Below are 17,244 nucleotides of genomic sequence, written 5' to 3'. Positions count from 1 at the left end.
GGAGTTGAGATGATGTTCACCCTTTTAGCAGGTTCTCAAATAAAACAAAACGAAATAACAGAGACTGCCTACTAGAGACTGGCTGTGGTCTACTACCTGGCCCTTTACAGAAAAAGGTTGTCAATCCCCGTTCTAGGCAAAAGAAAGCTCTTTATGTTTATCTTTTATAGTCTTAGATTTACTGGATAAGCACAGCATTAATAATCCATGTTTATTCTTTAGAACGCTTTTAGTTTGAGGGGCTATTACATTTATGGAATGTGTTTTGTTTTCCTTTGTCTCCATACAACACATTCTGAATGTCAGTCTCCTTTTTAAGGTTCATTCTCCTTTTCACGGTAGTGTCTCGGTTGCCAAAAACCTGTATCTCTGTCCCAAACTGTACCATTTTTTTGAATCAAACTATAAAGCTCAAATCCATGGCTGGTAAGTCACTTACCTATCAGGCAAATTGTTTGCCTCTAGAAAAGGCTAGAGGACTTTTAAATGGAACTCTTGCCTAGTTTTCATTACCTAATGGATCCCACTTTGGAATTTACCAAACCTCGAAAAGTAGTCAGAATTTCGAAAGCAACTTTTTAATAGACTCAAAAGAAGGGAGGTAAGCAAGCAGGCAGGAGAAGGACCAGGAAGGAAGGCGACAGCCGCGGCCCATGTCAGGATTGCTCCATTTTTGCTTCAGCAAGTTCCCCCCAAAGCCTGCCTGCTGCCATGATGACCTCTTTTTCAATCTCTCAGGGTTTTAAATTTAATTTCACCTAAGGCTCAAAAGAAGACAGCATGCTTGAGTCTCTGAAGACCAGCTAAAAGCTGTTGTGACAATAAATAAACCCTCAATCTTTTCCAAGTTGCCCACAGGCATTTCAACTATAGGTCTGCAGGGGCTCACTTGCACGGCAGGCGTTGGCTTTCCTCTTATAGCCTGTGGTTGGTAGCTTATTTGCAAAGCTAATTTCCTAAGTGAGTTGTTTTTAAATAAATATCTGCAAATTTGGAAGGAATGGCATGTGAAGAAACATGTATTTCCTAAGACCTAACTTTTGATAAATACCACGTAAACTATCTGGGATTCTGGAATAGTTTTCCAAATATCTCAACAACTGACAACTTTTGGCAAAGAGGTCTAAGGTTTCCAAATTGTACTCGAAGCATATGTGTGTGTGTGTGTGTGTGTGTGTACAGGGTCTGGCAGAAGTAACTCCTGCTTGAGTGTGGTTGGTAGGGTAATAATACGGGTATAATAATTTATAGTTTTAATTTGAGCATTTCACTGAAAATGTCATATAGTGTGCTCTAGTGTGACAGTGTTATGTTACAGAATTACATTCTTATGATTTTGTGATAAAAGATTTTGTAATAAAAAGGGCTGTTATTTGTCTAATTGTCTAATATGGTAGCCACTAGCCATATGAAGTTATTGAACACTTAAATGTAGCTAGTTAGACTAAGAAACTAAAATTTTAATATTATTGACTTTTTGAAGTATATTTTATTAATTATGCTATTACAGTTGTCCAAATTTTCTCCCTTTGCCTCTCTCCACCTGATACCCTCCTTCTCTCTAGCAACTCCCCCTTTAGTTCATGTCCATGGGTCATGTGGGTAATTTCTTTGGCTTCTCTATTTTCTATACTATTCTTTATATCCCTCTTCTGTTTTGTTCCTACCAATTATGCTTTTTAACTCCTGTACCTTTTCCCCTATTTTCCACCTTCCCCCTTCAGTTGATAACCCTCCAAATGATCTCCATACCTATGATTCTGTTCCTGTTCTAGTTGTTTGCATAGTTTTGCTTTTGTTTTTGTTTTAGTTGTGGTTGTTAATAACTGTGAGTTTGCTGTCATTTTTACTGTTCATATTTTTTATCTTCTTTTTCTTAGATAAGTCCCTTTAACATTTCATATAATAAGGGCTTGGTGATGATGAACTTCTTTAATTTGACCTTATCTGAGAAGCACTTTATCTGCCCTTCCATTCTAAATGATAGCTTTGCTGGATACAGTAATCTTGGATGTAGGTCCTTGCCTTTCATGACTTGGAATACTTCTTGCTAGCCCCTTCTTGCCTGTAAGGTCTCTTTGGAGAAATCAACTGACAGTCTTATGGGAAGTCCTTTGTAGGTGACTGTGTCCTTTTCTCTTGCTGCTTCTAAGATTCTCTCCTTACCTTTAATCTTGGGTAATGTAATTATGATGTGCTTTGGTGTGTTCCTCCTTGGGTCCAACTTCTTTGGGACTCTCTGAACTGCCTGGACTTCCTGGGAGTCTATTTCCTTTGCCAGATTAGGGAAGTTCTCCTTCATTATTTGTTCAAATAAGTTTTCGATTTGTTGCTCTTCCTCTTCTCCTTCTGGTACCCCTATAATTCGGTTGTTGGAACGTTTAAAGATGTCTTGGGGGTTCCTAAGCCTCTCCTCATTTTTTTGAATTCTTGTTTCTCCATTCTTTTCTGGCTGGATGTTTCTTTCTTCCTTCTGGTCCACACTGTTGATTCGAGTTCCAGTTTCTTTCCCATCACTATTGGTTCCTTGTACATTTTCCTTTGTTTCTCTCAGCATAGCCTTCATTTTTTTATCTAATTTGTGACCAAATCCAACCAATTCTGTGAGCATCTTGATTACCAGTGTTTTGAACTGTGCATCTGATAGGTTGGCTATCTCTTCATTACTTAGTTGTATTTTTTCTGGAGCTTTGATTTGTTCTTTCATTTGGGTCTTTTTTTTTTTTTTTTTTTTTTTTTGTCTTGGCGTACGTGTTACGTAAAGGGGCAGAGCCTTAGGTGTCCACCTGGTCAGGGTAAGGCTGGTCGCTGCGCTCTGATGCTGTATGTGGGGGAGTGGCCAAGAGGGAGCAATGGCGCTTGCTCCACTCTCTTTGGGTTTTTGGTCACTCTCTTTGCTACCCACAATCAAATTGGACTCTTCTGGTGCTGATTCCCAAGTGGGTGGGCTTGTGCACGCTCTAGGCCCCTGTAAGTCTCTCCAAAGACTTCTCCTGTGAGGCTGGGAGTTTCTCTAGCTGCCGCCCCAACCCCCACAGGTGTTTTCAATCAGTGGTTTGAGGCTTTCTTTCCCCTCGCTGGAGCCCTGGGTTGCTTAGTCTGTCACCTGGTCCACCAGCTGCTGCCTCACCATCCAGCTGCAGCTTTGCCTGCCCCACTCCACAATCCACCACCTCTCTGGGTCCAGCCACATTGCCGTGAGTCCTCTCTGCCCTGGTTGCCCGTCTCTGCCCCTCCTGCTGGTCTGGATGAGTGTTTCTTCTTTATCTCCTTGGTTGTCGGACTTCCATACAGTTCTATTTTCTGTCAGTTCTGGTTGTTTTTTGTTTTTAAATTGTTATTGTCCTTTCGGTTATGCGAGGAGGCACAGTGTGTCTACCTATGCCTCCATCTTGGCCGGAAGTCTATTTTGTTTTTTAGATACCACATATAAGTGAAATCATGTTTATGCATGTTGTCACAAATAATACAATTTCATCCTTTTTATGGCTATGTAATATTCCATTGTATATATGTACCATTATTCTTTGCCCATTCATCTGTTGTTGGGCACTTTGGTTACTTCTATATCTTGGCTATTTTAAATAATACTGCAATGAACATAGGGGTGCATATATCTTTTTGAATTAGTGTTTTGGATTTATTTAGATATATATTCAAAAGTGGCATTGCCATGTCATAAGGCAGTTTCATTTTTAATTTTTTGAGGAAACTCCATACTGTTTTCTGTTGTGGCCACACCAGTCTCCACTCCTTCCAACATTGTGCAAGGGTTCTCTTTTCTCCACGTCCTCTCCGATACTTGTTGTTTGTTGATTAATTGATGATAGACACTCATTGTGGTTTTAATTTGCATTTCTCTGGTTATTAGTGATGTTGAGCATCTTTTCATACGTCTATTGGCCATCTGTGTGTCCTCTCCAGGTCTTCTGCCCAATTTCTAATTGAATTGTTTGTTTTCTTGGTGCTGAGTTGTATTAGTTCTTGATAGATTTTGGATATTAACCTCTTATCTCCAAATAGTTTGTTTTTTCATATTGTTGTTGATTTTCTTTGCTGTGCAAAAACTTTTTAGTTTGATGTACTCCTATTTATTTATTTTTTCTTTTGTTTCCCTTTAACATGCATTTTTTAACTATCCATGACATGTCATGCCCTTTGCTAAACATTAATCCCTGGCATCAAGATGGGGGTAAAAACTAGTCTAGTATATATAATAAATATTATAATTGGTGTATGTGAACCATGTTGTTAAGAATGTCAGGGAAGAAGCACCAAAATCTTCCTGAAGAGTTGTTTGAGCTCATATTTGTGGAGTAAGTAAGAGTTTTACAGATGTAGAGAAAAGAGGAGGAAATGCCTGAAAGAAGGAAAAAACAAATGCAAAAAATCTCAGGGAGGGACTTGGAATGTTTGTGGAACTGTATGTCCGGTGTTGCTGTTACGTGGCCAAATGTCAGGAGATGAAGGTGGATAAAGTTATTTTATCGTAAGGGTCTTACATGCCATTTAAAAAACTCCAGATTTCACTTTGTAGGCAACAAAGAATCACTGACATTTGTAAACATGGTAAATTTTTATGAGAATTGTGTTCATAAAGATCATTTTGTTGTTTCTGAGGACCATTAACAAGAAATAGTGTTGGGTAGAGGTAGAAAAAATGGAGAAGATATACACAATCAATATCAGAAATGAAAAATGGGTCATCAACTCAGATTTTTCAGGTGTTATAAAGTGAATAAAATGAACCACTCGGAACCCTTAAATTTCACAGCTTTAATGAATTGTACATTTTCCCTAAAACACACAAACTTCTAAACTGATTCAAAATATCCAGAGCAACTTGAATTGTTTTACACTTATTGAAGAAAATTGATTCATCGTTACAAATCTTCTAACAGAGGTGATTACAGATCCAGTAGCTTCACAGGGAACTCTATCACACATTTAAGGAAGGAATAATACTAGTGGGAATCAAGCAAAAAATACAAGAGGAAGAAACATGTTGGAGGCAAACATTATTCTCATAAAATTCAGACAGAAATTACATACAGAAAACTATAGCACACACTAGTAACCCTGATGAATTTGCCTAAAACTTTCAACAAATATTAGTAAATTAAACATAGTAATATATGAAATTGATAATAAATCATGACCTGGTACTGGTTTTCCCAGAAATGCCAGGTTGTTTCAACCTTTAAGATTCAATCAATATAATTTATAACATCAGGGGATTATTGGGAAAAAATCTCAATATATGCAATAATGCCTTTGACATGCATTTATGGTAAAATGTTTCAGAAAAATATGAGTAGAAGGAATTTTCTTGACTTGATAGAAGACAGCTATGCTGTAAAAGGCCAGAGAATAAACAATTTAGGCTTCACAATTAATGGTTGGGTGTGGCTCTTTTACAATGAAACTATTTAGAAAACTTGTCAAAGGGCTGGATTTGGCCTCTGAGTTCTAGTTTGCCAACTCCTGTGCTAGATTTGATTGTGGTGGTAGTTATATGATTGTATGCGTTTATCAATGTTTTAGATATCTGTACCCTAATAAAAAGATTAACCATCAGAAGAAAAGTTAACTTAGTATGATTTTTATCCTGAATGACTAGATTAATGTTCCATAAAACCAACTGCAGAAGGTTATTTATATATATATAAAACAGGAAAACATTGCCAGCCCCCTAAATGAGCAATAGTAGGTCAAAGTTTAAGTAAATAGCAACATGTACCATTTTGGTAATACTATGTTGCCATTGAACTTATATCTTGGGGAATATTTAATCAGTAAAATATTCATGTTATGATGATTAAAAAAAGCAGATACAAAATTATATACACAATACAATCTCAATCTTACCAAAAATACAGGGTGGGACAAAAGTTGTTTCTATGGAAAATAATACAATGATTAATAAATAATATAAAAATAAACTTTGTGTTCTGCTTACTCAGAACTGAAACCTACTTTTGTCCCAGTCTGTACGTATATGTATGTAAGTATAGAGATAGATGGGCAAGAACTTTCTCTTTGTAGGGAGTAGAATTACCAGTAATTTTGATTTTTTCCCTTGCTTTGCTTTTATTAAATGTTTTACAGTGAAAAATTATCAAAGAGAGAATAAGTGGTTTATGTAAAAATTATTTAATTACACTGAATCTTAAAAATTATTGAGTTATAAATAAAATAAAACTTAAATCCATTCATAAACCTCATTTTGGATGTGAATATGGCCTACTTTCACTTCCTGTCACTATTATCTTGGAAGTAGAAAACTTCACTGAATTATACAAATTAATATACATGCTATTAGCAACTAGACTCATACCAAAAAATAGGAAAGCTTTTGTCATTCAAACAGGGACAAGTTTGAGAATTAAAGGGGCATTAATAATTATTACTCTAGAACAACAGGTACATATCTGAACATGTGGTCACACATTCACTTGGATTAAGATTTAAGGTCTCATGTTGTGATGAAAAAGCTAACCCTTAGTATTATGTAACTTTTCCTTTCCTTGTTTTGGAGGAGGAAACGTTCAGGGATAGAATGTATGAGTGAAATAAACGACACAATGGCACCCTCAGGCAGCTGTTTTGCCAATAATTGGCTCACTCACTGGATTACAAAATCTAGTTTTGAAAGTAATTTATTCATTCTTGATGGGCTTTACATAATGAAAGGAGAAAGAAAAGGAGGAAAATCCTTCTGTTTCAAAAATGATTTATACCATGTAGTCTTTTCTGGAATTTATTAACTTCCCTTTGAAACTGAAAGACAGCATGTAGCACATTGTATTCTGATCTTCTAACACATTTTATCTTTTGGTTGATCTCTTAAACACTAAACACTACAGTGGAAAATGTTTTATTGTAATCATTCACAAATGTTAATATCTGAGGCCCTACAGTTGCTGTATTACAGATGACATGAAGTTTCATAATGATCAATATAACTAAATAGAAACTCAAACATAATTTAAATAGTTACGATTTGTACTGACTTCGGTAGTTATTGAAATAAAGGAAATGTCTGGATAGGGGCAAGCCCTTTTGTAGTGAATGTTGCAGAATGCGTACAAATGATCATGTCTCCTCTTTGTCCTACAGAGCAGTGACAAAGGGATGCAAACCCAACAATCTATAAAGCCACACACTTAAATTTATACACACTGCTTCTGATTCTTTAATTGAACCAAAGTCATAACCTTCTTCACAGCTTTCATAATTACATGCAGCTGGTAACATATTAAATGCACTCTGGTTTGCTTTAACCAAAGTATCTCAAAAATTATGGCAAACATACAGTTATTAAAAATTGCTTTGAATTTTAGAATGAAGTTTTGGTGGTACTGGGATTAATGGATAGAGGAAAACTATTGTTTGTTCAACTTCTATTCTATTCCATGAAGTGAGCTAGGCACTTAAAAAGCCTTCTATCTGTTAAACTTCGCAAAAATCTGAGAGGAAGCTTTACAAATGAGAAGCCTGAGAACTAAAGTATTTGTGTTATTGCTAAGGGCTAAAACTAAGTATTTCAAGCCTAGGAATGTATGTGCTGGAGGAAGCATTATATTGTCAGTTATATTAAAGTAGGCCTAAATAAATTTGTAGGATAAACATAACTCACTTTTTAAATGTCTTATGGGTTCATGTACCCCTAATTTCTATAAAAATCACCAAGCAGTTAAACACTTAAAATAATTTCTCATTTTAACATGAGCAATAGGTTTTATGGTACTTTTGGGAATAACTATTCTATCTAGTTTGATAAAGATGTTTCTAACCATTCATTCCAAAACCACTGAAGAATTAAACAGATTTAAAAATCACACCAATTTTGTGCTGTTTTTATAATTCAAATATAGTTTAATTTTTAAAGGTACACTGAATGTAAACAGAGAGAAGGCTCATGTGGCCAGGACGTCACGGTGTGACCAGAAAAGGGGACGGCTTGGTGACGGCAGAGGGTGGGGAGAGAGCACGTGTGGCTTTGAATCCACATTTTGCCTTAACCAATTTTCTGACTTCAAATAAACACCTGATCCTCAGTGGCCTCGTTCCTTCCTGTAGATGACTTCTAACTTCCCACCTCCACAAAGCCTAAACTTCGAAGGCAGGAAGTCACAAATTAAGATGAAAACCAAGTACACTGTGAAGTCCCTGAAGGAAGTAATGACCGTAGTGATGATATTATATTGCTCTCTAAGGTTTCACTCAGGCTTTGAAAGTATAATGTTCTCTGAATTATTTCCGGATTTGCTCTGAGAAGGTAACTAGTACTTAGTAAACCAGCCTGAATCTATCCACTAGAGGACAGTAGTAAATGTGCACAAACATATTTTTTAAAAAAATTTACAATGTGGCTCACTGAAATAAAAATCTATCTTGCAGAAAATGCTGTCCAAAGAACACATGAATAAAATAAATTTAGGGTCAATATTCTGAAAAAAGAAACAGAGGAATAGAGGGCCGTAGAAATTTCTGATCCAGTAAAAATTTAAATACCATAGTATAAAAATAAACAGTTGCTCTTGGACTAGCTCCCCTGTAAGAAGTCAGCCCTGCAGTCATCACTGAACATGCAACCTTCCCTGTACTGGCAGTGAAGAGGTCAGGGGACAGTGTGGGGCGCTCCCTGCCCAATGGTGGGCTCGCATCTCATTGGGTGTACCACATACATTGTTGCATCTCTACAGCACAACCCTGCACTTGATGTGCAATAAGTGCTTAATCAAAGCCGGCTAATCAACCTTAAGTATTCCCTGGATTTGGTTCCCTGTTTTGCCACTTCTGAGGTTTTTGACTTGGGGCAAATCACTTAACTTCTCTCAGACTCTGTTGGTGTTGGATTTTGTGGAGCAAAGAATTTCTGAGGAAACTTTAACATTCTAAATTATTTATTTAACAATCTCACCTTTCAAGATTGTTTTCTTTCCATTTTCTTACTGCTACTTCTTGCCTGAGAATACGGCCTTCCAATTATGATTTTAACACATTTCATCTGATATAGAGTTTCTGCACAGGTAAAGTGAGTTTGGTAGTAGGTAGACTGCCAAAAGTATATCTATGAGTGCTTCTCTTAATATTTTTGAGACTCACTTTATTGAATACTAAATGAGGATACTATCTATCTTATACTTTGCCAAAGATGTAATGAGATATAATATTTAAGCCACCTAGTGCAAAGGTAGACATTCGGTTGACTTCTCACAAATATTGGTCTGTACTCTTCTCTGGCAAGTCTTACAGTCTGTGGCTGTATTAGATTCTTCTCACTTGTAGGCAGGATTTTATGGGGCATCTTGTTAAGATAAGATGATTTTAGTACATGGTGTGTCATATTATGTCCTCATAATTTAACTACTAAATATAGAAATGGCTTATATTATTAAGACACAGGTAAGTAATAGCTCTCCTAAAAAAATCTTTATAGCACACCAAGTTGATAAAAATACTTTTATTGACGAATCTGCAGTTGAATTAACAAGAAGTATTCTGAGTTTTTAATTATATGTGATTGAGACAAATTCTTTTTTTAAAAGTACTCAGTCACTTTCCAATGTTCTGCGCATGTAAGTGCTCATTGTGTTAGAATTGCCACATATCGTCATCCTTACTCCTAATGTGCTGAAATGAAAACAGCCCCAGTGTCTGAATCATTTATCCTTCCATGACAGTGGAAGAAACACCTAGCTAAAATAGAATTAAGAAGTTCAGTGTTTTAATTCCAACAAAGGCAAAATGACAGATTGGTGTTGAAATAGCTGTCGACAAGGAGTAGATATAATGCCTGTGATCACGGGAGACTTGCCATTTTATTCTTTTCTGACTTTATAAGTAAGTGGGGTGTGTGAAAATCCCAGTTCTTCTTGCCCCAGCAAGAGGAATGAAGAGATGCCTGGACAACTGGGGCTGTTTCTTCCTGCTCACTGCCTCGCTTCTGTTACCAAGAGGCCTGGAGAGGCCTGGAAAGGCCATCGAAAGAGGGTATGCTCTCAAAGCCCAAATCCAGAGATTGTCTTCCTTGACCAAAAAAGTGTTCTGTGTTTCTGGGCTTCCTCTCTCTCACTTTTATTCAAGATTTTCTCTTAAGAACGTGTTCTTCTTAGACATAAATGACTGTAGAACATTTTTCAAGGAAACATCGCTTTGGATAGATGCAGTCATTTATAACAGGGGATGCAGACTCTGTCACGTTTGAGCTAAAGAAAGAAGCTTCCTCACACACCCTGACGCAAGCCTGGTGGAGAGACAGAGCACACGACAAATCTACAGACTTTTGAGAGCGTTGCAATATAGACTAGAAACTGAAAAACCAAGATGTAAAAGCTAAGGTGAGAAATAGTGTCTTCCTCATTAGGGCAGGCCTACCACCAAGAATCTCCAAAATAGAAGACATGATTCCTCTTTTGACAATTCCCTAATACTGCCAGAGACCAATACCTTAACAGCCTGGTCTACAGGCCTTTCACAGTTATGCCCTCACCGAGCTTTACAGTTTTATCGTCGGCACTGCCAGTGCCCCTCCATGCCTACATTCCATTCCCACCACCACTCACCATTTCCAACACTCCCTTTCCTGAGCCTTTGTTTGGCTGCTTCCTCCACCTGGCATATAATTTCTCCACTTCTGAAGAACTGTGACTCAACCCTCAAGGCTATCCCAAATGCCAATTCTGAAATCAGGAGCTTTCTGGGAAACTCTTCTCCTTATCCCTAATCATAATTAAGTTCTTCCTTCCTCCGTATTTCTTGCCCTTGCCCTTGCCCTTGCCTCCACACGACACTTGACATTGTGTTACAAAGTGTATGTGGCATCCCTAGTGTCATTTGTATTACCATTTCTTGCGTGCTCTCATCTTTTAGCCAGGAAGTTCTTTTTTTTTTTATTTTTCCATCCTCAAAATCCAGGGATGGGAATAAAGGAGCCATTAAATAATTTGTGTATACTTGAATGGTCGCAATACATTTATTAAAATCTGTGCCATGCATGTGGACAAAGCTTCAAGTCTTCACGTGCAAATAAAATGGTTTCTGCCAATCTGTTGTTTTAAAAAAAGGAGAGAGGACTGTGTCACCTTTGATGATATTTGTTCTCTGAGTAGTTATTTATTTACTGATGAATCATTAAGATATTTTTAGCCTATCAAAATTGAGTTTATTTAACATGAAAAAGTGAGAGTCATTTACTGCTTTCTATTTCACAAGCTAATTTTCAGTTTGCTTTATTTTTAATCTCTTTTTAAAAGAAGTGTACATTTACACACACACACATACAGGTTGTGCCATCAGGTATTTGTTAGACTTAGGTTCAGTTCACGCAGGTGTTGGGAATTATTAGAAACAAACACTGTTGATACACCGGGTCAGAAGGGAAGCATTTAAGTTAAATTTAAAGTGGCTTGAAAATCTGCTTTTTATTGGTAGATCATAGATTCACATGAGTTATGAAGTAACATAATTTAATGTTAGAAAATTAATATAGTTTTTCTCTCTATAGTTAGAATGACTTGGAAGTGGAGGATATCGGGGAATGAGATTGTTGAGAGAAAGTCAGCTTGGCCAGAATGTTATATCTGGGAAGTAGAATCAGAAAGAAGAAAAATCCATCTAACAGATATGTATAGACATCAGCAATAGCATCCTAGACATAATTAATTAATTAAGAATTGAGTAACATTTAAAATTAACATTAAAAATCATAAAAGGTCATTGAGATTTTGATACCATCCTTAGGGAAGGTGCTCTATTCTTGCATAGGAGAGGTGCCAATCTTTTGGTAGGAGGACTGGTTTTTTCCTTAGGTTGCATAGGAGCACTTAACCTGCCTAGAACGGGCCTCTTCAGCCAATCATTGTTTCAGGAACAAGGGATAACCAGGTGGAGGGCTGAGTTGGGGCTATGGAGAGCGAGTAGTTCAGCCATAAGGAACAGCAAGAACAGTCTCTTGCGATTATCAGTAGTTCAGTGTTGCTGGTGGGTGCTGCTCGAAGGGCTTGGTTGAGAAGATGCTGGAGAGGCAGAAAGAGCCGGGCCCCAAGGACTTGGTCTGCCACACACATGTAAAGGCGAAGGAATTTGGGGGAGATGGCAGCAGTGCCTTGATTTCCAATGTGGCCCACTGTGTGGAGAGATGAAATCATTGTGGACATGTGCTTTCTTTCCCCCCAAAAGTTAATGTTATTTTCTGGCTTTCTCTAGGTGTCAAATACAACAAAGAGAGAATCATCTGGGACTATTTTATCTCTGCTCTCATAAAATTTTATTAAAATGCACATAACAGCATTTCATGCGGCCCAGTGTGAGAAAGCCGCAGGGAGCCTTCCAGCCACTGTGAGAAGCTGTTGCCTCATGTCCAGCAAGGAGGGTGTGGTTATGGGGCACACAGAGCTATTTCCAAGAAACAGAACTCTGCAACAGGTTTACAAACAGTCTTAGTTGCACAAAAGGCTAACTAATGCTTGGCTATGACAGGTACAGAGTTATTCCAAGCCAACGAAGTCTGCCAACTTCATGGCAAGAGAGGCGGGGATCATCACCCTTAGCATTTGGTGGTTAGACTGATAAAATGCAGCTCAGTCTGTATAGAGGGTGAGCTCTACCTCGCTCTGGTGTTATGTAAGTTAGCTGGGAGAATACGGGGCACCATTTCTTCCAGTAGCTCCAGTTAAGGCTTTCTGTAATGATAGGATTCTACTGAAACAATGAGCTTAACCACACTTACTCACTCAATTCCTGCGAAGTCTTATGAGGATCAAAACTGTAAGTGGCACAAACAGCAGAAGTCAGATATTTTTAATCTATAAATCCATTATCTGGGTATAATTTCCATTTCCCTCAGTCAGTTCTTAAAACAGTAAAGACAAATTTAGATTCTCAATTTCTTTCCCCCCTGCCTAGTGCCTACCCTACAAGCACATGCGGACGCATACAGGTATATGCATATATACGCACACACACAGGTGAGAGAAAATAGTCCTCCCAGAAGTATTTCAGATGGCACAACAAAAAGGGAGTGTCTTTGGCTTTCAGACAAAAATGCCTTTTCCAGAAAGTAGATTCTCCCTGGACAGGTTTGGACAAAAAAACTCAGCCACCAACTGTTTGCAGTAAGCAGCATTAGGTCTCTGAATGTGCAGAATTCACTGTTACCTTAGTATTTTAGAATTCTTAACTTGGATTTTTATTATAATCTATTCAGTGTGACAGAAATTTCAATACAAGAATTATAGGAGAGCATTGAATAGTTACATAAGAAAACACATTCTAACAATATAATAATTAACATTATCCCTCACATTTAGTGGGTACACATTCCCCAAAACAAAAGGCTGGTATGGTCACTATTAAATCCTAGGTTGATTCATAAACATTTACCTTGCTCTGTAAAAATGAATCTGTGTAACCATGGAAATGGCATTTGTTCTTCATGCAAAGAAAGCATGGAGAGATGGCTCGAGTAACTATAAAGAACTTTTAAAAGTGTTTTTAAAAATTCATCTCATTGGTAATCTTATCCTCTAACTCACGGGTGACAACAACCAGCGTGGCTGGGGCAGCATCCGATCCCAGGTTTCTCTGCCCACTCCGTTGCCCCATCCTTCCTCCAAACAGGTGATGGATTGGATCGGATTGACCACTGTATGTAGTCCATTGACCTATTGAGGGGTAACTTGCCAGCTCTACAGAAATTTCAAATCTGAAACAAAAAAGAAATTGTAGGGATTACCTACCAGGTCCAGAGCCCCAGTAAAGCACTTACTCATTTTCCGATACATCTCCATTTCTTTGCGGAAACATCCTATCAGTCATTTCAGGCCACGTGGTTTGGATGGGGTTTTCCTTAGCCTCAGTTTCAGGGGTGAGTCATGGGTTGCTCTAAGACAAACCACACTTCATATTCCTTCGACCAGGGTAATTGATTTGAGGATTTACTTGCGAACACATTTGGGCAGGGGGTGTGCCCAGTACTTTTGTTTATCTGTTAACAGAGATGAGTTTCATTTTGTGGACCTGAAGGTGAAAAATGTCTGTATCCTGAAGCTACAATAGTCATAAAGGACCAAGAGGGGAAAGCATTGAAGACAATGCATTGAAAAGAGCCAAGTGCAGAGATGTAGAGAATCAGGCCCAGGTGACTTCATTGGAGCCCCTGAATTCAGGCCCATCTCTAGCCAGCCTTCCTCTTGGGTTTCTTATTACAGGAATCAATCAATCCTTTATATGTTTAGGCCAGTTTGGTTGGGTTTTAAGTTACTTTCTATGGAAAGAATCCTGTCTAAGGCAGCATGTCATCTTATCACTAAAGCACTAGCTTAGATTTTTACCTTTTTAGCTTTGACTCCATAAGGATGATGGCAAATAAAAGGAAGTGCTGACAGCTGTCAATGATGTCAAAAATGGGATCTCATTTTCCTGCATGTGTGATTACATATATGCATATATGCTGTGTGTATATACACATGTATGTGTATGTGTATATGCATATATAGATATGTCATATATTGAAACAGAGTTCCTTTTACTGAATTAGTAAGTGTCTTATTGTTTAAACCAAAGGAGACTGGGGTTGCTAATTTGTCTTCCAGCAATCCATAAAGCATGAAAGTATAACCATGGGACTTCGATGGAGGAAATAAGCTATAAGATGATCTGGATCAAATATCTTAAGAATTAAGCAGTGTTAAGAGAGAAAGACTCTTCTGATTATTAGAGACCCCTCTAGTGGCCATAAACAGGTCCACAGAGGGAATTAAAGTCCAATTTTTTTCATCTGTATTGCTCAAGAATTTTGCATTCTTTTCATGCCCTGCAGCTGACGTGTCTCATTGTGTCCAAGTAAGTTCCCAGAAAGTGGGATGATGAAAAACTGCAGTCGGTAGGCAAGCAGCAGTCTTGTGCCTTGGAGAGTTTGGAAGCTGACAGGCCTAAAGTGGCCCATAATACGCTGGAAAAGAGATGGGGTCAGCTATTTACTGTGTAATATTCAGTGGCGTTATGAAAATCTACTAAAGGAAATGTGACACTTTGTTAGGTCCCAGCAGCAAAGCCTGGGAGAAACGGTGTCAGTTACGCAATGTTGCTCTGCGTGAGTATGAAGCTTATTCTGAAGATCCTCTCAGTACCTATTAACCAGTATGAAGGGTACAGGTGCTCGAAAGCACTCTACATTTTGTATTTGTACAAAAATGTTCTACTGTATCGGCCATAAAATGTAGCAATTAAACCTAGATAGTGAAAAGCAGTAATAAAAATAATAATCAAAACAGATAATGATGTAATCCAGCATTCTTTCCTTCACCACATTGTGTGACAGATGATCAGAACCATCTAAGAGTATTCTAGGGCCCTTGGAAATCTATGTGCAATCAACTGAAATAAATTTAACTTTCTAGAATGGAAACTGAGGTAGAGTGAAAGAAAAGAAGCAAATAATAATAAATATGTATCCATTTATTTGAAAGATAATCTTGAGCTTCTGAAAGTAGGATAAATATGACTTGATCAATCAGAAACAAAAATAAATTTAAGGCTAACTCAAGACAATATAAATGTAATAAATTGAAATGTTTTCTCTGAGGGAAATCTTTCGAGATGAATTAGGCTACATGGTGTGGTTCTGATAACAGGTTGGCAGACTTGACCTTTGAGTGCCTGCATTAATATTATAGCAAACATAAGTCTGACTTACAGAATCTTTATGGAGTTTAATTTTTCACAGTCTAAGGAGAGCTGCACTGCAGTTCTACTAGCTCCAAGGATGAATAATTTGACAAAGAATTATGTAAACAAATTATGTAAATCACTTTTAAAATCTCTATTGCAACACTTTCCCCTCTTTTTACAATCTAATGTCTGACATCACAAAGATTATTATGGGGCAAGGTGTCAGCTGGCCAACTGCAACCTTTCCTTCTGACTTAGAAACTTTTGCACTTGGATGTCTCTTAACATCTTCTTGCTATGAGCTACTGGCATCTTATGACATTTAACATCAGCATATAAAAACTGGGGCACCAGCTTTTGGTACAAAGGATATTATATAGGTCTTTCTAATTCCCAACATCAATAGATCAAAAAATACTAACGTTGCATAATTCTATGAACAAGAAATTGGAAATATGAACAGCATGAACTAGCTGTAGGTTATCTCTGGTCGTTTCCAATAGGTCAAGTAATACAGATGTCAAATGACTACAGGAAAAGATAGGATAAGATCAGAGCAAAAACAACTGCTAAAATGGTGATTCCAGATAAATCCTCTCAATTTTTGTGTTTACAAATAAGGAAACTGAGAATCAGAAGCTAAAAGAACACACTCAGGCCCCGTGGTTGAGGAGCCAAGGAGTCAGGGCTGCAACCCAGAGCTGTGACTGCGGAGCTCTCCCATTGAACTCATTCCTGAGTGCAGCAGTGCCTGCGCTACATGTGTGTCTTCAGGGGACGCTCTCACTCCAGGAAAACCATGGGCCAAAATTTAGAATTGAAGCTTCCGAACGGACTTAGGAGTTTCTGTTTCAGAATCATTCTATGTGCTTCATTATTGTCATAGTATCTTTAGAAGACTTTTAACTGTTATTTAAATTTGCACAGCAGAAATATCTCCATTTGTCACCATATTCTTCAGTATATCATCCACTCCACAGGTATTTGTGGGGCCCCTTCAGTGTGACCAGGCACTCTTCTGGGTACTGTGTATACGCCAGAGACAAAAGAATGACTCTGTCCCTGACATCCTGAAGTGTCATCTTAATATGGAGAAACAGGAAATAAACATGAGAACCAACTACATTACCTAGTGTATAGTATAGACAGAAGATAATAATAAAACATGGCATGTAGGATTGAGTTGCTGGCATAGGGGATTCATTTATTTAAATTTATTAAATTAATATTTAGGTTAGACAGTGACATTTCTACAAAGACTTGAACGAAGTAAGGAAAGGAGGCATTTGGATATCTGGTAAAAAAAAAATGCTGAGAAAGGAAACATCAGGTAAAGACTCTGAAGCAGAAATGTGTCCAGTGTGTTTGGAGACTAGGAAGGACTCTCTGTATGGGGCAGGGAAGGGTTACAGAAGTAGGTGGTGGCATCAGACAGGTACTGGTTAAAACCCTATAGGTCCTTGTAAGGATTTAGCATGTGCAAGAAATAAGCCACCAAATGACTTTGTGCAGGAAAGTGACATGACTAAGTTTTTCAACTGTTTCACTCTGGCTATATTGAGAAGA

The sequence above is a fragment of the Desmodus rotundus genome, chromosome 2 (assembly GCF_022682495.2).
Source record: "Desmodus rotundus isolate HL8 chromosome 2, HLdesRot8A.1, whole genome shotgun sequence".
In the NCBI taxonomy this organism is placed as follows: Eukaryota; Metazoa; Chordata; class Mammalia; order Chiroptera; family Phyllostomidae; genus Desmodus; species Desmodus rotundus.
Note: the sequence above shows the minus strand (reverse complement) of the source record.